Source organism: Aulostomus chinensis, chromosome 2 (assembly GCF_037954235.1).
Source record: "Aulostomus chinensis isolate RoL2024-O1b breed Wild chromosome 2, RoL_Achi_v1.0, whole genome shotgun sequence".
NCBI lineage: Eukaryota > Metazoa > Chordata > Actinopteri > Syngnathiformes > Aulostomidae > Aulostomus > Aulostomus chinensis.
The window spans coordinates 22463324-22485342 of NC_141321.1; the positions used below are offsets into that span (position 1 = coordinate 22463324).

The following is a 22019-nucleotide window of genomic DNA, read 5'->3' on the forward strand; positions in this document are numbered from 1 at the left end:
TGGCATACGTTTGACGCTTTCAAACAGCTGATCTGTAGAGCTGCGTGCGTGTGAATATGAATTGAGTTTTGGGAAGTCTTTTACCCCGTATGATCCTCACCTTCTTGTTACTATAGTGCAGTGTCAGTAATGTTTTGGACCGTGGCCCACACACCCATGCAAGGTGACAGGGTAGTCCTATTAAGGTTTCCTAATCAAGTCTCCTCTCCTCTTCCTCTCCTATACCTCTTTTTTTCCTGCCTTCACAGAGAACCAGTGTTTTGGCAGAGAGTTCTGTGCGAAGGATTCAAGGCCACGTTTGTGTTGGATATGGGCCAAAAGCCTTTTCTATCTCCCCTCCTTTCCCATATGGGATGGTTGCTGCAAAGTGTAGCTAAATGCAGGGGCAGTCATTACCCTGCCTCAGAGAGACGCCTCTGCCTCTGCATCGCTTTATCATCAACTACAGGAGATGAAGAGATCCATTTCAAATGAAAGAAAAACAAGAAAAATTAACAGATATGAAAAGAGTTGTGAATAATGTGCTAGAATTAATTTCACAGTTAAACTGTTTCAGTCTTAGATCGTTTAAAAACATCATTCAAATTTCAACTTTATTTTATGGAAAATAAACATGTTTGGAGAGGGTAACAGGGTAATTAATATTGTGGGTCGATCCTGGATACTCCTACTATACCGGAATGTGTTCATTTTTAAGATTATGTAACAAACTCATTATCACTGTGGATGCGGTGTCATCAACTTGGCCTTTCCCCCTGTAGTTTCCATCTTGATCCACCCGGCTGCTACATGGTTATCTGGACATTAGAGCCGGAACACATCTACTTCCAGCTCTCTTAAAGAACTCATTAACGAGGACTCATATTTTTCCAGCTGCCAGGTGGCCGTGAACTGTGATGAAGAGGCCAGTGTGTCCACATCAGGCAAGGGTGGAAACTACATGGTTACCACACGGAAACGACCTGGCCGGGGTGGCTGAGGAAATGGGAAGGGCTACACCTGCTACACTCTATTGACACTACAGAGAATCAAAGCATGTCAGTTTGCAACCACACAGCTTGGCTCCCAAGTGCTCTGATGACTTCATCTACAATTTTTTTTTAATGACAAATGTAACACGTCAGCTTCAACTGCTCGAAAGATTGAGTGGGTTGAGCTGTTTCTTTACGATTCTTTATTGACAACCAGATTATATCCTTTGTTTCTAAATTAGGGCCCCTTTGACTGTTTTGACAAACTGCCACAAGGTTTTGTCCCCGACTACAAGAGGCACGGTTAAAAATGTTTATTAAAAATAAGAAACCAATATTTAAACAGAAACTTAAACAGTTTAAATACATCCAAACAAAGAAAGTCCAGAAGAATCCAAACTATTATGTTAAGTTACTAAATATATTTCTCAGAAGCCAGTGGAGTGATGGTGTATGCCTTCTGGCTGGTTGCTAGCAGGCGTATGCATATCTGGCTTTTGGCTTGTTAGTGGGTGGCTTGCCGTCTTCCAAGCCTGGTTACAAGACAACTCAGAAATTTTGATTTGAGTTGAAGCTTGACTTTGAATATCCAGCTGAAAGCCAACAGGCCTGGATGTTGGGTGAAGACAAGCAGGCTACTTTGCTGGAGGACTCAAACCTGAACGTGCTAGCTTGCTACTGCCAGGTGGCTTGTGACCCTATCTGGAAATCTTGGGCTCATTCTTCTTACAGAACCAGGCGAAGGGGGTCAAGAAAAGCTGGGTCTAAAACAAATAAGCTTGAATAACTCTTAAATGAAGGTCTAGAGATAGTCAGCGATATTATTGGCCCTGCTGAGGCTGAGCAGTGATCATCAAAGACACGCTTTGCAAAAATGCCACATAGAGAAATCTTGTCATGGTGCTGTCTACAGATAACACTATATGAAGAGTTCTGGAATCCTTTCACAATGTTAATATATAGCAGTACCATGGAGCACCCTGCCTGAATCCGTCCCTCCCCACATTTTAACCAGGCATCCCAGGCGGAGTGCAATTGATTTTGGCAGTGGATGGAATAAAGATTGATTGAATCAGAATGGAAAGGACCTCGCTGGGGGATCGACCATGCAGTAACCCCTGAGCCGTGGACGCCTTTGCCAAGAAAGTACTCACAGTTATTCTAGCGTAAGGGGCAATGCGATTAAAGCCCATAGCTCCCACACACAGAGCACAGAAGATGGAGATTGTGTCCTATGGAGAAATTACACATGTGACCACCAGGCTGTGGTTTTACTGTTAATTAGAAAATTGTCTCATTTCTACCTCACTGTGGTCCTGGGTGATGAGAGGATGGAAACAGGCACACAGAGATGTATTGAAGTGAACATGTGGTAATAACAGACACTGAGAAAATAGTCAATATATGTGGTCTGGACTTTTCTTTCTCTATGGCATCTGTTTAGCCTAACCCCCCCCCCCCCCCATCAAATCGATGTTAAACAGGTTTGGGCTTTTATTGTGGGTGTAGTGAAGCAGTGAGTCTGCCCAAAATGAGGGAAGCAGTTTTGATCCAATGTACAGTATACTCAACCTTTCTACCGAGAAGCAGCTGGGGTTAGTGTCATTGAAACATTTAGAAAGCCGTAGCCCCGGGGAATTCTGTTGACAAGTGGGCTCGTTAAAAGCTTGATACTGTTATTGTTATACAATTATTGGATTACAGTATAACCGGTGTATCAGTTGCCTTCACAAACTTTACCTCAACGTAAACATCATCCGCGAGATTGCTGTCATCTTTGTGTTTGCCAAGTGCCCAGTGTGTCATTCCGAGTGTGTATTTACATCGTCGCCTTTCTACCCAGGGATCTCGTCTAACACCTGTCAGAAAACCGTCTCACCAGAAACAATCAAAGAGCAGCACATGGCATGTTTGATGTGTACTCAAACACAATGTGCTGTGAAAACATGCTCTGCCAACGCTAAGTCTCATTCAGTCTTTTTCTGGCACTGGTTCTTCTCTGCTCGCGTGCCTTCAAGGCTTTCATTTATCTTTGTGTTATATGTCTTCATGCTTACACACACACACACACACACACACACACACACACAATGAACAGATGAATGTGCCTGAAGCTACTAAACAGATCCATCTGTTGCATACACACTGCAAGTTGTCTCAGTGGTTTGGTTGGGACCTGTACAAGCCATCCTCCAGTTATATTTGTCATTGTTTACTTTGTCTCTCAGCACTGACTTGGTAAAACAGTAAACTGATATTTTCTAATAGTAATGACAAGTTTTTGCTGTGAGCAGATCAAGCAGCACAGGTCACATTCACTAGTATCAAATCCCTGTTCAGGATTTGAAGTAGTTTTTATTGCACATTGCCATAGAAATATGTCACTGGAGTGAAAATGGAACAAGCAGCCATGAATTTGAACCTGCTGAGATTGATTTAAAAAAAAAAACACAAAAACCTCAAACTAGTTAGCGGGTTCCCTGCACAGTCCCAGTTGAGCGGGTCATTTACTTGTCCCAATACACATGAACAGTTTTTTTTAATGCTCCCTGCTGGTCCTTCTAGTTCACCCTTTTTCATCACAGCACAAATAGCGGTGTCTATGTCAAGGATGACTCCTTTTAGGTGAGCCAGCATGAATTTTGTCTCCTCTTGTGTTGTTTTAACTGTACCGTGATGATACCTCTCCGGGCTGATTAGGGGTCAGCTGAAGCTAATGCGCTAGAGTCAATTGATATCAAACTGCATTATCTGTTGATCAGATTTTGAAAAGTGTGATTTTGGTCACAAATAAATGCAGTAATGTGACATTTCCTAACATTATATAAAAGTACTGTGAGGGGACCTTTGACTGGTCCAAGTTCTGGTAAAAGAACGTGTGATATTCAAACATAACGGACAGCCTGCTGTCTTTGACAACAGCTGGAGTTCAAAGAATGCTCATTCATAGTGGTTCCAGTTAGCAGCTCTTACAGGTAAAGGGTTCTCATTCTATGGTATACCTGCTTTTTTCAGTTTGAACTGAGTGGAATATTAGATTAAAAATGGCGTCTGTGTAAGAGGAAATTATTTGATATTGACAGTTTAAAAAAAATCCATGAGTAAGTAACACTCTGAATATGTTCAAAGAAATTAAATTAATCTTAGTGATAATCACTGTGCCTTTGAAATGAGCAAAAATGCATTATTAAGTACATCATGACTCAGATCTTATATAAAGGGTTCATTAGCTTTTGTCCATCCTTATACAGTGGTGTTTTAACATATCTTTTGGACAAAGGCCACGAGGAATATTAATGGAAAACCAGTGTCGACACTTGAAATAAAGCAGGTCTTTATGTACTCCGTTCGTCATTCAGAATCGAAATATTTTCCTTGGCAGCGCAGAGTGTACAAGGGGGAACAGTACTACCCCGATTCTCCGCTTGTCTTCTCCTCTTTCTATGCTTGAAATGAATCCACCCTCTGCCTGAGAGAAGCCCCCCAAATAATTATGCGTGTGTGTTTTACAGGTTTTACACTGCGTGTGATGAGCTTTCTTGGCCTGACAACCTCTTTGCGCTGTGCGGTCTGTAAATGAGGATGAGTACATTCACCCCTTATGAGTATCGGTTCGTGTGTTTGTCTTCTTGCTCCTGTTACAACGACAATGTTCCACTACCTCCTCCCCAGCGTCATTAGTGCAATGGCAATATGCCACAGATGATGGAGGATGTTGCTGGATGGAAGATTCAATAAACTTGTTGAACTTTTGGGCTCTTGATGTTCACAGTGTGAATGATTAGAATAATATTCTCTAATGGAGAGAATTTAGAAGACAGCGGAGTTTATGAGTACTTTAAATGTTTGTTCATTCATGGCATTCATGGCTTTTAGTTATGTTTCAGATGTGAGCAAGACCCTTGTTTTAACCTCTACATTTTACTGTACCTTAAACCTAGCGTACACACACTTGGATGAAATGTCTTGTGAACACTGTTGCCATAAAACTACTTAGTATTCATGAGCTCATACTGAAGAGGTCCAGATCACCCCCTTGAAATACCCAGATTCTCTTCAGGAAGTTATACTTGGCATTTAAATTCTCTATTATGATTTGTTGGGTGCACCAACCCATATATTAAAGCTGAGGGAGGAACGAGCTGCGCTGGCTTCATTTTGCTTTGGTCATTGTAAGGTATCTTTAACCCCAATCTGACTTCCAGTAAACTCCCACTCAATCAGCTTGATCTGATCTTCTGTGTGAGCTGGATGTACAATGACTACTTCTAACAGGGAGAAATGCAAACTAGAAAACATTTCATCCAGGATCCAGGATCTACTGTTTTGTCCCGATCACCTCAAAAAATTAATCTCTCAATTTTGTTTTTGTCTTACGCACCAAATTTGGTTGAGATAATTCACATATAATAAATGTACTGAAACAGATAGATGGATAGACTTTCTACATCAGTGTTCCTGTGACTGCACCCAACTGTTGCATCTTAGTTCATTTCAAGAGTTTGATTGTTAATTTCTGGTCATGATTTACTATCTGACATTAGCTCCAGAACATCGATTAGCTTGTAAGCCTCTCACTGTAGACGAGGAGCCGGGACGGCACTGAGGACCAGATGAGCGACATCACCTGCAGCGTTGGGCAGTCTCTCAATCTCCTGATGTGGCCTGAGGGTTGTTGGCTCCTTCAATTTGTGAACCGAAAATATCACTTGTTTTTTATTGTTGTCTCCCACTATTGTTGGTCCCATCTTTATTATTACCCAACTGCCCTTTTGACCTCAGTTTGACCAGCTCTTTCCATCGCTGAGGAACATGATTGCATAATCTGGCCTTGGAGGCCACAGGGCTTGCCTCCGTGCCAGTATTGTGCAATGCAAGCCTACATTCTCTCATATACTATTTTCATTTCACGCCCCCTCTAAGAGTCTTTCTTTCTCGTGTTACCCCATTTTACTGACCCCGGTGCAAGGTTGGGGTTCTGTTTGCCCAGCTGCACGGCTTATCTACCTGGGGTAAAGGAAAGTCCCATTAGCCGTTTTGTAAAACACAGAATAAAATGTAATCTACGGGAAAGAAAGAACAGGGTTAAGGCAAATCCATGGTCTGCCAGAGTAAAAGGAAAGTAAAGGTACTGCACCCCTCCCAGAACAGTTAAACCACTGCAGCAAGGCCAATGAAAGCAGTATATTAGGAATCTGAGACATGGTCCCACACATTTCATGTCGTTCTCCCCTCATCGACACCACTGTTCTCTCCATCTCTCTCCCTTTTTCTCTCCTTCCATAATATACACACGTTTCCCAACATCTTTCTCTTCTTATTTTCAAGATTTAACAGGAAAAATGTACTGACTCATGGAAAGGACTTCCTTGCCCTTGGGCTTGCGGTGCGGTTGGGCAGAGGGAAGTTCTCCAGCTCAGGCCCAGATGGCACCTGTGGCTGTGTGGGATCCCATTGCGCTCTTGTTCCCCTCTAGAGGTTAAGGCTGGAGATTCCCTTGCCAATGCCCAGTCAGCACCACAAACGCTCCACACGTCTGGTTGTGTTCCAGGCTGCACTGATGTCAAAACTGGACACTCTGAGGTTCTGCATTTACACTGACCGATGGCTGGTATAGGACCTCAGCGCGTTTTACATTGGAATGGCTAAATATGCACTGACAAATACTGTATAGGGAGAATACACTCATTCTTAAACATGCGTGCTTAATGAAGAGCTTGATGTAGCAATGTTTAATACTCATTTAAAAAAGAATTCCTTTTTGAGAACTGTCCCGAGACACTTGCAATGTAGAATGATAAATAATACAGTCTGAATTTACACCCTAACTTCAATGTGTTCTCTCGGTTATGTATTTGATATTATTTCCTTAGAGTCTCTTTAATAAAGTGCATGCATTTCTTTAAACCTTCTTTATGGTGGGGTATTAAAAGCACATAGCTGTGTTCTAATCCAGCTGGGGTATTGCCCCAGACGCTAAGTGTCTTTATAGAGCAGTGACATTAGCTTGTTTATTGGTTGCAGGGGCGTAAAGATGCTATTGTTTTAATTGCTTGTACATGCTCCTGGGATCCATGGAGATTGCAGAGACTGCAGATGCCAGCATATTGGAAATGGGATAACAAAATGAAACTAACGAAAGCCAAAATATACATTAGCTATCTTTGATTTGTTTTGCCCTCACTTAATAAAATTGCTTGTTGTAGAAGCCTGTAGTAGTGAGGAAGGGCAATACTTGTACACCTTCTGAAAAACCATCACAATTGTTTTGTTAGTTTATATATTAAAATAATGAAAACACACAGACTGCGTGGTTATGACATACTGTATTATCCCAACAAGTTGGATTGGGATGGAACCAAAAAAGGAAGCAGAAGTGCTGCAACAATAAATCTGTCATTTGCTGCTTTTCCACTGCATGGTAATGTACTTTTTTGTTTACTGTACCACATACTTTTTGGCACCACTTGTCTCAAGGTTCCAGGTGCAGGTCATCAATTGGTCAACCTGGTTTACCAAAAAGTCTCAGACCCAGAGAATCAGGTGTTATGTGGTGTCTGTATGCTTATCGGGTACACTGAGTGGCTGCTATGTGCAGTGGAAAACAAAATCCTGGTTCCAAGAGCAAGTAGAGTGAAGTTCAATTGTTACCATGTGGAGGCTAAGGGAGTAAATTGTATCCTACCTGGGTTCGACAGCTTGTCGTACTTTGATGCAAAAACTCACACCTAAACATGCACTTTTTTGTGAACACACAAACACACTCCCTCCACATTTTGCTTGTATTATCCATGTTTGCTGCCTTTGGCACTCACCCACCATTCTACACGCTCCTGCTGAACTTTTGACCAAGGCCCTCCGGGGTGACATTAGCCAAGAGGAGGGGGGAAAGGGAGCTATCAGCTCTAACAAGTTCCTGCCGGCTTTAAACCTTGTCTTGCGTGCCAGTGGAGTAATTTCACGATGTGGCCAAGGGGCTGTTTAGTGCTCTGAATGTGAGTTAGTCCATGCTTTGCCCTCTCATCATACTTCTTCCTTAGCTAGCGTACCTCTGCCTGCCCACCCCCAACCACCCCCGGGCTTCCTCAGGCAGCTGGCTGTGGGGTTCATCCAGCTTCTGAAGGATGCCTCCCTACTTAGCTAATAAGAGTCCTACTTTACCCGTTCACCAAGGGGACAGACATTTAAGGGAGTGCCTACCAAGTGGCTCCACAGATTTGTGTTGACTGTCATCCATTTTTAACACCCCCACCCCCTCCCCTCATATGGAGAGTCTCTGGCAATCATTGTTAGGCAGGAAGTGAAGAAGGAGGAAAAGGGAATGTTCACTTGTGGAACACAGAGCCATGGTGGCAATGTTACTGTGACAGCTGTGTGGTGCTGTGGTCACTGGTGTGGAACACCGTGAGCAGGGGGTCCCACACACCAGGCCCCCTCAGCTGCCTCCAGAGCAAATGAGCTGCCAGGCCAGACTAATAGAGTCCTAATTGGTGATTAGGAGAGAGGGAAAGGTGAGGGAGTGTCTACTGGTGCTCTGCTGTTAGCAGGATAAAGCAGCAGGCTGCCGTATTCACTTAAACAAAACAGCAATCACGTTTTTTTTTTTTAAAGCAAAAATGATAACTAGCTCAAAACGGCTGTAATTTAGACACATTAATAAATAATTTATAGAACAAAATTCTCAAGAAAAGAGCTATAATTTCTGGTGGGATACGTCAAGCCCATTACAGTAGGAGTATGTGTGTTACTTGTGTGATGTGACTTCAATTTTGGAGGCGAACCAAGAACAGCTCAGAGGTATCCATCCATCAGACCTTATTGGAATAGACAGAGCTTTTGTGAGCATTATGTAATTGAATCTGAAGAAAAATGGGCACTTTAGCCCTGATCTTTTACCATCAGCCTCCATATAATAAATACGAATAAAAGGCCCTGTGTGTGGATAGTGTTACACACCATCTTTATATGGTGCAATGAAGAGGAAAGGGGGAGTAACATCCTGACAGAATATCAACTACTGAAACAGGACCCTACACCTACTTTGTGAATGACACTATGGCGCTGAGTGTTGTATGGAGCTGCTTTTGTGAATGGACCAGGCTTCTGCCCGATACTGATTTGGTAGATAAGGTGACGTCTGCTGGGATCCAGGACCCTTGCGTTAAGGACGACAAGAGCTGCGATGACTGCCTGTCTGCTTCCTGCTACTAATCCACCACATTAGCCGTGTGTGTGCGCTGGCCTATTTATAGCCAGGCCAGGATGTGAATAGACTGTCTAGTTTCACTTTTCATACAGATGGTAATTTCAGTCTTCTTTTCTACACATCTTGCTCCTCTCCGTCACTGAATGTGCAGATGGGCTGAAGGGTAGAGCACTTAACATTGCCTCCTCATGATGTGCAGATTTAACACCATTTTTATTTTTAAGGTGTAACTTCTGTTACATTGGATTTAATCACAAGTGTCTAATAAATTTGCACCTCATCATTAGGTGAGCACAATGTTAATGTTATGCACACAATGTGATGCAATTTATTGCTCTGATATTTCTACTTTTCTGGCTGATTTAACAGCTTTCTCTCTCTTTCTCCCTACATCACTCTCTCTAATACATACATATAGCCACACAGAGTGGTACAAACCTTTTAAATGATGCTACTGTTCACTGAAGTGCCTCCATACTGAACTATGAACTGTAATGAGTTAGCTTGCCACTGTAGCAGTTATCCCAGGGATGCATCATAGCATGGCAGCTAATGTCTGCGCCCCCTTTTCATTAACTAGCCAGATATTTATTGTACAGCTTTTATTTTATGCACCTCTTTTCTGTCGACACAGCATCCCGTTTTTACACCTCTATCTTGGAACAACCCCTCTTGGCGCATCTGTGGCAGATTAATCAAAAACTTCTGAGCAACTTTGGGGGGCTTAAATCCTCTAATCGTGTAGGTGTGAGAAAATGTTATGGGTCCCCACCCACAGCCTTGAGGTCCAGCCAGAACACTCATATTTCTGTGTTCCACTTAAAACCTGGGTGGAGAAGCAGTGAGAGAGCACTTTTGCACAGTTGGGCGCATGCTCTCAGGTATGAGAGCATGCAGACAAGCACGTATGTATGTGTGTGTGTGTGTGTGTGTGTGTGTGTGTGTGTGTGTGTACGTGCACAGACACAAAAAGCCAGCAATCCCATTTGCTAATATTGACACGGGTGTCCCCATTCAATCTTGTTACAAGGATTATTGTCTATTGAGATCCCATTTCATTAGGCTAAAACATACACCTCAGGGTGCAGACTGGACCGCTTGAGGGTCCGCAGCCCTTTTAGCCTCTTTGCTGGGAGGGTTTTGAAAGCGTCTCTGCTGAGGATCATTTCACTCTAAAGTATGATGTGAATTACATATCCTGGACTTTCATGTGTGGCTACAACAGAGGACGAGTAATAAATCCCAAACCCCAAATTAGTTTCGATTCATTTGAAAGCCTGATTCTGAGTTTGTCTCATCCAGCCTGGGAAACACGACAGCCGCTTTTATTTATTATTGTGTACCGCCCTCCTGGTCCTTACTCTGAACTCTTATCTGAATTCTCAGTGTTTATATCAAGTTTAGTTCTTAAAAGAGATAAATTCATTGTTGTGTTATGACCAATATTCATGTGAATGTTGATAATGGCAGTACGCACGGTTTCAGCACATATTCATGCCGACACACTCTTGGTGGATGAGGGCTATTGTGAGGGGACTCATGACGGTGTGGTCAGATCTCCTGCTAACTACTGTATAGAAATGCCAGTTCTTGAAGTATATCCCAAATGCATAAAAAAGCAATCCACCACCCTCCCCGTGGCCCGACTCCAGATTACGTATTGATTCCTGATATGAAAAGCTCATTACATAAACAGAAACAGCAACACAAAAAAGCCAGTGAACCTTTGCATAAATCCTTTAATTGAATTTCCAGTGCCAGTGGATGGGGGTTCTCTTTTTAATTGAATCTATTGCTGGTTTTGTGATTTGCATGCAGGGGAGTGGGTCCTGTCCCAGATAAAGTGCCATTGATCCTTATTAAAGCTCACCTCTGGCCGCTCTGTGGACTAACAGGGAAAATTAAATGTGTTCATGGTGCATATATTTACTGCCCGCAAGGCAGGACTGTGGGAAGCAGCGGGGATGAAGAGAATGACAGAGATAGGATGGGGGAAAAAATAGAATATCATGAAATTAATTTGCCAAATTGTCTCTACTTTGTTCATTTTTATCAAGCCATTTTACTCGAGGGATTCTTTAGAACTGTCTCTGGCAGTGTATAAATAGCACCTGGTCTCTGGTGTGTATTTGGCAGCTGATGCCGCACCATACAAACAATAGTGCTACAGGATCTGCAAGATAATATTTCGCCTCTGTCTTGGCATCAGTTTGTTTATCTAATTATGATGGTGGAAAACCCACTTGTTGGCTCTACAGCACATTGAGAAATGAGAGGAAGTGCTGTTTCCGTCTTGATACGGTGTGTGATCAATCTGCTGATTGCTGAACATTGATCAGTGTTTTCCCTGGGTTTGTTGGAGGACATTAGTAACACTTCCTATTGGATTATTTAGTGGAGGAAGATATAACCGCAGTTGGGCAGCCGGCATCACATCCCATCAGTGTAACTCGGACAGGTTGGCTAGTGAAGTATCATTCTTCTGCTTTGTGTCTGTAGTGAGTCTCCAAGTGGCTGTTTTTGCTTACTGTCGGGTAATTGGTCCAGCGCGTGTGATTAGTGTTTCCTTTGCTGACTCTAAGTGCCTCATCTCTCCACCTCGGCGTTTGCTCTGACTTCATTGGAAGCGTTTAGAATTAAATCAGCGAGTCCTGGTGGCACATTGTGTTTCATGGTTAGCTCGTGCTGTGTACTTTACATTCACTAAAAGGTACAGTAGGCTGCATGTGTTAGTAAGTTTCTGTCATGGTGAACGCATTTGCAGAGCAAGTTGTGAATTCAGCAAAGAAACCCAAACTGATAACATTTTGAATCAGTGAACGCATCATGGAATGCTAGAGGGAGATATTGGAAATCTTGAAGACTGCTCTAGGTTGATATACACACGTTGCAGATGAAGTCACATTCTAAAATCTTCTGTAAAACATCTTGATCATATCTATAATATCGTTTATCTGAGAAATCTCAACACATTTTAATGAAATTCATGGAGAAGATGTATTTCAATAAAAGAACTTAGCATTAATTTGTGGTATTAGAATTAATATTAGCTCCCAGAGGTGTTCTAAATGGAATAGAAGACCTGTTTTTGGTGGTCAGGAAGTAAATGTATCGAGAAAGTTTTACTTTAGGTTTTGTTTTAGTTCACCAGTTTTTCAGAGAACATTGTTGTGAGTAGCTTGCCACAAGAGCAGCAAAACCTCACATCTGTCAAACGGCAATGAGTCAATCTTGTTTTTGAATGATTTGACGCATAAATTATCAATGAAATTATTCACATCCTTTTTTGGACAAACTGTTCTGTAAATTATAACTTGCAACCTTCCAACAGCTAAATAAAATGTCATTTCTTGGTGGGATATGGACCATTAGATGAGTTACTGTTTTTCTTACCAGGGTGTGTGGAAAAAAAACAAAACAGAGGATCACTTTAATCTCGATCAAAATATTAATTCAAGCAGCATATTTAATCACTATTTATCCCAAATATTCAGATTTTATCAATACAACAGAAGATACTGATTAATTTCTTGCGAACAGAAAAATTAAGTGCATATGGTTCCGCCTCACTGAAAACATATGTCACAATGGTGATGTGACACAGACACGACGAGAGATAAAAGTGATTCTGAGGTTTGGTTTTCAAAGCTTTTTGCAGCTTTTCTCTCTGAATTTCACCAACAGACACTCGGCGTGGGCACGATGCTTGAGGGGGGTGGATGGGACGGCAGCAGAGACCTCAGGAGGTGCACAAGGCTTTGTCCCGTCTGAAGTTGTCAAAATGAATTTGCACACGCGAAATAAAATCATAGGAACACACCTGCTGGATGATTCATGAAATGCAAAACTTGTGAATAGTTTTAATCACTATCTGGCTGGTAACCCCTTTGCTCCTATCAAACTGTGAAGCGTCATTAGTGTCAACATTTGGGCCTCATCTGGGCCACGTTTGGCACCTCTGGCATAGATGCGGGCCACATCCTGGCCAGTATTAACTGTCCTCTGGATTGTTCCAAAGAGAAAGATTTTAACAGTTATTTTCTCTTCTTAAACCTCCCCAGGACACACAACTGGCAAACAGCGAACTGGTGGAGCAAGTAAGAAGACCTGCTCCACGCCACTGACGTGATAGACCACTGACGTGATGGACCACTGACGTGATGGACCACTGACGTGATAGACCACTGACGTGATGGACCACTGACGTGATAGACCACTGACGTGATAGACCACTGACTGTTTCAAGCTTCGCAATGTAGCTTTGCACACTGCTGCAAGGTGCATGTGGTTCACGGCAGGCGGGAGGGACTCGGTGTTAACAGCAGCGGCATCGGACCTGCGGTGGATGTCCAGCTGTGCCACAACTCATGGGGAGTCATTCCGAGAATTCGGTGAGAAAGTCCAACACAGCACTGCAGCAGTTTCGTAATTGAATACTCAGCTACTCATTTATGAAAAGAGAGAAAAGCAATACTAGCCTACTAATAGATGCTCTCTTTTGGCTACCAGTTCTGGCCTGAATCCCATTATTCCTTTGGTGTTTTTGTGTTTGCGGTGGACTTCTGCTCCAAGGAGCCTTGTGCTCCACTCAGCACAAGGGATGAACCGTACTGACGTGAACGTCATCTGCGCCATTCTAAAGGTTCTGGATGTGCTGGTGTGTATGTAGATGTTCTGAGAGACAGTGTGACTGTTCTATTTATTATTTATTATAGTCATATATCACATTTATATTCACATTTTGGACTTGCATGGTGCCACATAGACTACATGTCTACCTGGATATGAGGCAGTCTATGAGTTCTGTAATACACTCATCTAAAGGAACATGAGCCTGCATGTGCATGATTATAATTTTATATTTCAACATGACTTAAGTGCACTTTATAGAGATTTATTGTAAACCAGAGTGTTGGATGACCCACCAGAGTGTAGACCAGGCATTGTAAAGCTGCAGGAACGGCACTGGCTCAGCAGGCCACAAGCATTTATTTAGTGAGTGAATATATTTTTTGAACTGTTGAATCATTATTTTCTATATAGCAGTTATACATTATAAACGTAAAATAAAATGTCTTTTTTCTAAATCTTCTTTTACATCACTAAATCCCAGCAAGAGAACAGATTGCACAGATTGTTAATGATTGTCATCATTATATTCTTAAAACTTTTGTCCATCTTATTTAGCATTGCGGGGGAATGAGAACTGTACCATATAGCGTATTATATAATATCATGCTAGAAACAAAACCACAGCTTTAGCAATCTCTTCAGTATTTTTCACTTCCTGTCATGATCCAGAGCCAAAAGCTGGAAGATGGCTAAGAACCATTGCCAGCCATGAAGCATCAAAGGTGCATTGAATGGTGGCATGACTGGGAACTAGAAAGCCATAGGATTCATTGCAAAAACAAGGAATTGCAGCTAAAAATACCTGAAGCACATCAGCAGCACATTGGCCTGAACGTGCTCCCAACTGAAACAGCTGAGGAAGTCAACGATATATATATATATATATATAAAAACACACATTTTACTGACCTTTCCAGATGCTCTCCTCACCTGTCCATCAGTCTCTGTCAGTGCCGACTGTCCCCTCTCATGAACCTTCCATAGAAATGAATATGAATGGCTGTTCTACTAGCTGCTGCTATTGATTCAGCTTGTCAGGAGAGATGCTGAGATGAAGTGGAAGTAGGTGCTGTGAATCAAACTCATGAGCCTTGAATCTGCATCAGTTTTCAATGATTTGTTAATACCATTGACTTCTCTTTCTCCTTCAGCCAGCAGCTTCGCAGGCTCTTCTTCACTGTAGAGTCAGCGAGATGGTCTGGGGTGGGACGGGATGTATCAGTAACTAAATCAAGTACATAATAATATGTAAAAAGAAATTGTTTTGAAGTCCTCTACCGGACCACATTTCTCTTGTGTTCATTTGCGTTCACTGCCTGAATGTAAATGTGTATCTGGGGAAACTAAACTGTGAGGAAGGTTTTTAGTGACAGAAAACAACCTCTGTGACCCACTCATTATTCCCCTAGCCCCACCTGGCATGCAGCGAAAGCAGTTGGCTGATAGAATAAGAGAAATAAGGCATCCTTAATGGAAGCAAATAGTGGAAACATGTTCCATCAGAAGTGATTACAAGCAATTAAGCTGTTTTCACAGCTGGCTGCCTTGCTTTAATATGCATGCTGGAGTCACATGAAGTGCTGCGATAGATGGCGAGAAGAAAGATCGTCTGATATTATTACCCTCAACACGCTTATTAGACTAATGTATTATTTCCTTATGCACTAAAGGACAGGTAGATGTGTGAATAAAAGGTAATTAAAACAGAGTAAAGTCAACATGACTGAGAGGATGTCTGTACTCACCTCCTCCCTGTGACGTGACCCCCGCTCGGCCACGGAGGCCCACTGCTCTCCCTTCGTCGAACAGATGACTGATTGTGCTTCTCTTCCCTGTGTGGCCCTGAACCACTCAGCAGCACATCAAAGAACATCCAGGCTTCCGGGAGACGATTGTTGTTCACTGGGGCTCCAACCCGGTGCACACTGATGTTTTTCTTTCATACAAAAGCAGTTAGCAGCCCATAATCCCACACTCTTGAGTGAGGAAAATACCCACAATCCCTCACACTGGAACTGTAGTGTAGCTGTTCCTTCACGCCCTGCTGGGCAATAGAGAAGATCAAAGAGATGGCAGGTCTTAGATGAAGCAGTAACATTTAACTGCAGCCTCAAGAATCAGAGGCATGCGACTGCTAGTTAAAGTTGACACTTGTTTTTCTTCTTGGATCATATTTGTTTGATTGATGTGCTGGAATATCTTGTCTAATTTGAATTCAGTATTTCGTTCTTTGAAAAACAGCTTTAAAGCAGATTTAGAAAACACTTAGGGCTAACTTCTTCCGTAGGAGTTTTCATTTAAAGCCGCATTGTATAAGTTTTGTCTTGTCCTTCTGGAATTAAGTGTAATCTCAACACAGACAAAGTTGTGGTTACATCTCCAGTGGTGAGGGACCTGCTGCAGACGATGTTGGTGCTAGCAGTGTTCACTGGATTTTTGAGATAAGTCTTGTTATTTTTTGGTGGTTGTTGTTGTTTTTTAAACAGATATATATTTTTACCTTATTTTTGAAAATGGTTGCGCAAAACCACTAGCTCACGAACTAGCTTCCTGACTACTAGCTTAGCATTCTAGCTCGCACCGCACGAGTTTACATCCACACATATACAGTATATGACACTGAGTAAATCCAATAGCCACAGCTACAATTTCACCAAATAGCCTACAAATTCCAATTTTTCCAAGAGCAATAATGCAACTTATATGTGTAAATTCAGCCCCTCTTCTTTTAGCACTCTCTGATGAGTAAAAAATAAATTACCAGTGTTTGGTTTTAAGTTCCTCATCTAAACTATGTTTTTCTTTTATTCTGGAACATCCACTCAAGAAACATCGCTTAAATTCCTCTTGTACTCCCAGCAGCACACCATCGCTGTTGTTGCTCCCCTCTTCAGCTTTGTTTGGTGATGTAAAAGGCATCAGTAGAGGTGTGCTAGAGTCTCAGAAACTCCATATATTATGAAATGCAGAGAGATTTATCCATCAGCGATGCGCCAGGCAAGGCTGGGCTCTGTGGTTTTAAGTGCTTTTTAATCATAAAAATGCAGCACTACGACACTGATTTTTTTTTTTCACCTGATTGCGGTGTGCCAGTGTTCGTAGCAATGATTATCTTCTGTCTTTAAAGACTGCATATGGAGGCTCATGATTAATCACATTTGGGGGAAGTGAGATTCAGAATGAAAGAAAACCATCCCTCAACAGCGCCCCCCCCCCCCCCCCCCCCCCCCAAGTGAATTGTTTTGTTCATCACTGCCAAACCAGGCGTGAGGTCTTTTAAGTACCCATGTACTAGCTAAAACCACAGCAGGGAAAAAATTTGTACCCTCTCCTGGAATTACAACTTTCTTATTCACCCGTCTGAATGGACTTTCCCCGTCCGTCCCATGGTTAGGAGATCAAAGACACTTCAGATTTGGATGCTTCTGAATCAAAGCGAGAGCTTTAATTGAAATAAAAAGGGGGATGGGACTCATGCTAATAGCTCTGCGCAGGTATGTATCATAACGTCTTTTGGCTGCGTTGCATGGCTTCTCTCCCAAGGCTTTACAATAGCAGTGAAAAATGCCTACAATTTTCCTTGTGGTATTTGAAAATGAAGTGTAACAAAATTATTCATGACTATCAGCAGAGGGGGCTTTTTGGCACTTATTGTCAATTTTTTTTTTTCTGAGAGATTTGTGAAACTGTAGCACCAACAAATCTTTGCACACAATCCCATTTAATGTTTTGCAGCAATTGCCATTTCTGTCGAATGGCTGCTTTGCCTTGTTGCCCCCAAGTCTACCCCATGTCTGCGAATGTTTTATGTTCTACTGAGAGGTGGTAGGATGCCAGGATGGTGTAAGCATAACAAAAAAGTATTGATTTTTCATGCACACAACCAAGTGCAAACATAAAAAAGCTGTGGGAAAATAGTGAGTGAGAGTGAAATGGAAGAATTTATGTATATGCTGCTCCTGAATGGAGTCGACTACATCTTGATTCCAACATTGCAACGTATAAAAAATTAATAAAAAACAAATTGCTCACTTTGAAGGAAATCTATAAAGAGGGGCATTCAGATAAGACACCTCTGATATCTTGAAAATCCTTTATTTTGACATGATAACCTACACGATTCATCTGAAAGCAGTCTTCACATGATGTATAGATTTTGTCATGGGTCGCCTGTAGCGCTCTGCTGTCCCTCGTGACTGTGAAGGCCACACAGTATCTGAAGGGGAAGATAAAGTGAAGCACATCATACTACAGCCTACTGCCAAACAAATGGGTTCCTTACATATAGTATAGTGCGATGTTACTTCATTCCTACTTCACCCATGGTGGAGGTTGCCATGTGCGTGCCAGTCTGCCCATTGGGAGCAGGACGACGATGTCTCGCTCAAAGAGACATGACATGGCGTCTGAAGGAACAGGAGACGACAAATCCACTGATTTCTCGGTGATGCAATTTGGGAGACATGCTGCCACAACTTCAAGAATAAAACTCAAAACTGGAGCCCAGTCTTTATTGGATGTGAGCCTGTTGCTGGTTTTAGAGCAGGAAAAAAATCACTGATTACTGATATGTGCAACTGATATCAGGAATGTTTGTGCTGGACTGAAAATAGAACCTTTCTGTGTTCATTGTGGACCACTTCTATAACGATTATACAACATGAAATCATGAACTGAATATATTTGATATTTAATGGATAACCAACTTTTTAATTGTACAATATTTAATGAACAGAATTTTCGACAAACTACCGAGTGGTATGAAACGCATACATTTGATCTCCACGACTATAAATCACAATAAAAATAACATTTTAAAAAAGGTCGTCCCAGCTTCCTGTGGCTGCTTTTTAATATGGAGGTGAATTTAAAAGTCATTCTTACTTTAAAATGACTAAATCACGCAAAAATTGTAGTTTCTTACTTAGAACCAGCAGTTTTTCCATCATGAATCACACTAATGCTCCCCTTCTGCACCTGCTTTGCTCCCCCATCAAAATAGACACCTGTCCCCAAAGTTTTGTGGTGATAATGCACATATGCTATTAAAAAATGTGATTTATTCTGTAAACAACTCCTTCCTTAAATCCTCTAAATCACTCACAATTTAAAACCTGTCTTGTTATCCAGGTTTTCTCAGTCACACATGTTTGATTTACCATGATGGGCACCTTTACAAATGTACAGTGTAGGACATTTTCTTCACCCCCGAACCAGTAGAGAAGTGTAGCTGTCATATTAAACCTCTGTGCTCACTCACTTAACTCGCCACTCTCTCCAGGGCGCCCCTGTTTGTCTACACCACTGTTCCGGTTCAGTAGAGAGAGCAACAGGGAGACGAGAGACTCAATGTGCATTCCTGTCAAGAACTCCTTCACTGATCCTGTAAACCAACACACACACACACACACACGCACACACACACACACACACACACACACTGGGCTCTTAATTCTGAGAAGCCGTCTGAGAGTCTGCAGACTCTAAAGACTGGAGGCATGCTGGCTACACTTGCACTTACCTACTGTGGTTTAATTCATTATTGTTCTAATTAAAACCTTTTAAGCCCTAATAAGGCCCCCTGATTAGGGCAGCAAGCATTGTAATAGCGGAATATCATTTGTAAATTAATCATATAGCATTCTGTGATAGTTAGTAGGTTAATAAGGACAGTCTTTGAGGTTCGAGGTGATTGCACTTCAATGTGATATTTCTGCTGAGTGTGCTGGAAAACACATCAGTCTGCTTTTGGTGCGCTGGCCTTTGTTGGAGGAACGGATGCGGTCTGACACCAATAGAGGGCATTGTTGTTTAACTGCAGGCTGGAGAATAGTCTTTGTTTGTGCAAGTAGTCATGGAAGCTGTGCTTTTGTTTCACTCCTTCCCTTTTTCTCCATTCAGGCTGATTGTTTTGTTTGAATACTAATTTGGGCATCAATCTATCAATGTTGTGTTTTTTTTTTTCATATTCTCTCAGCAAATGCAATGGCTAAACACACTCAATCTTTTGTGTTTCTTCACCAGCAGAATATGACGGCATTATGTTTTCTTCGAGATGCAAATGAAAAGGATTCATTTAATCAAGCTGAAGCCAATTCTCCTCTTAAGGGAATAACTGAAATGCATTTTGTTTTTATTTTTGTTTCCCACATTTCCCGAGAGATATTTAACTACACGTATAAATAACATCAAATTCTCTCTTCTAGCATAAGAGATGTTGTAGATATACGTTTTTTTTTTTCTATCACAGTTTGAATTGAAAATAATGAAAGAAACCTGTGCTAATATCTGGAGTTTATTCTCTCCCAGTCAGATATTAAATAATAATTTGTCATCTCGAGTCACTTTGGTCAGGCAGGTCATTTGTAACGGTCTCTAACCCTGCGTGTGTTCACACACTGCAGCTGTATGCAAATAGGCAACATCATGTAAGCCCACCTAAAAACTATTTGCAGGAGTGATAACAGTTCATAGCAAAGCTCTCTTTCTCACCGTGAGGCCTTGAGATCACGCGTGCAGACATGCACACGTGAGAGAAAACACCCTGGAAGAGCTTTAACTTTAGAATGATCCTAATTTATGGTACTGCATTCATAATGCTAAGAATATAACCTTAATATATTTTCCTAAGTTTTTAATTCATTTATTATTTTGTGTGATTTCATTTAGGGTAAATTTGTCATAATTATTTTTGATTAGTCTTCTATTTGCCCTTTTAAGAGGATTGTCTATCTTCGATATGTCCTTGCAGTTTGGCTATACAATCATTCAAATAGCCTAATATATATTGATTATTTAAGATCATATAGAAAGTGATGAAAAGGGCACACTAATTATGATCAAAGTGGACTATTTAGGCATAAAAACTGATTTTATTTTTGTTGTTGTCGACATTCTTGTCCAGATTAAAATATTTAGCTTAGAAATTTATCATTTGAAGCCCCCCCCCCTAGAAAAAATATCCCTGTGAGGTTGTTTTAATGTTGCACTGAACTCATTGGTCAAAAGGACAAAACTCATCCAGCCTCATTTTAACACAATGGACAAGCATTCAATCAAATGGATGCCAATTTATTGATTTTGGGGAATAAACAAAAGAGAGGATTTAAATCTTGGCCGATAGCCATTAACAGTGAATCTGAAGATGGACAGGCGATTGGTCATAGATCACAAATGGCAGTAAATCCATCGCTCCTTGCTCATCTCTCCTTTTTTATTTTTGTCTGGTGTTTGTTCACTAAACTGCATGAGAAAATCAAGCCTATACCACCTCTCTACCAGGTGGCTTTATACAATGTAACCTCAGCAAAAGGGCTGTCGATAAAGTTTATTGTGCAGGTCTAAGTGGCAATACGTCCCCCTGGTCTTTGGAGGAGGAACAGGAATATTAGCACGGATGGCTGGTTATATGCAGCCTTCACGACAAACATGAGGATTTGAGTTTAAATGGATTCATATTCAATCATGAAATGTTAATAATGGGTAAAATCAAGCCCCATACATGTGCTATTGTGCATAATATTTCTGTCTCATCAAATTATAGGACAAGGTGTGACTCTTGATTCGATGTATACTTCATATACTTCATTCATTTTTCCTCTGCACATTGTTTTTTTTATTCCAGCCCTGAGTTCAGGATGCAGTTGATATGTGATCTAGGAGAAGGCAGTGTATTGATTACTGTGGGGACTTAAATGGTAGTATTGTGGAGTACAGACAGATTGTTCCCAGTGTCTTGTATACCTCAGCCCCTGTCTTACTCATATAGAGCCACATACTGTATCCACATTTGACATGTTGATAGCGTGTGCCCTCTGGAAGAGAGTAAACATCAAACATGTGCATAGCTAAGACGAGATAAACAGAATATCATGTTACACCACAAACAATTAGCCTGAAGCGTCCTTTCAAGCCATATAGCTTCAACCTGGATACTAGTGTCATCACATACCCGTTATCTGAGACGACATGGAAAAAAAAAAACAGAAACTCCTTACAATGTTTTGTAAATTAGTTAAAATAGATTGACATATGGTGATCTGAGGTTATTGCATAAGAAAAGACAGTGCTTTCAAATTGGTGTGAGGTTGTCCAGAGGGGTTGGAATGTGAGCTCCGTTGCGGTCTGTGTTCTCAGGTGATGGATCGAGTAGGGGAGACAGTGGTGGGGTGGGCAAGCTTTGACCTTGACCATGGAACAGTAAGCGCTAG

At 41.5% G+C, this 22019-nt stretch overlaps 1 long non-coding RNA gene across 1 annotated transcript in view; it reads left to right on the forward strand.

Moving 5' to 3' along the window:
* LOC147269463 (uncharacterized) overlaps nucleotides 1-22019 on the forward strand; it is an 87711-nt gene that overhangs the window by 56088 nt on the left and 9604 nt on the right. Inside the window, exons 2-3 of the long non-coding RNA XR_015110079.1 lie at nucleotides 13239-13568; nucleotides 13687-13834. This is a non-coding gene — a long non-coding RNA (uncharacterized LOC147269463). The remainder of the gene's footprint in view (nucleotides 1-13238; nucleotides 13569-13686; nucleotides 13835-22019) is intronic.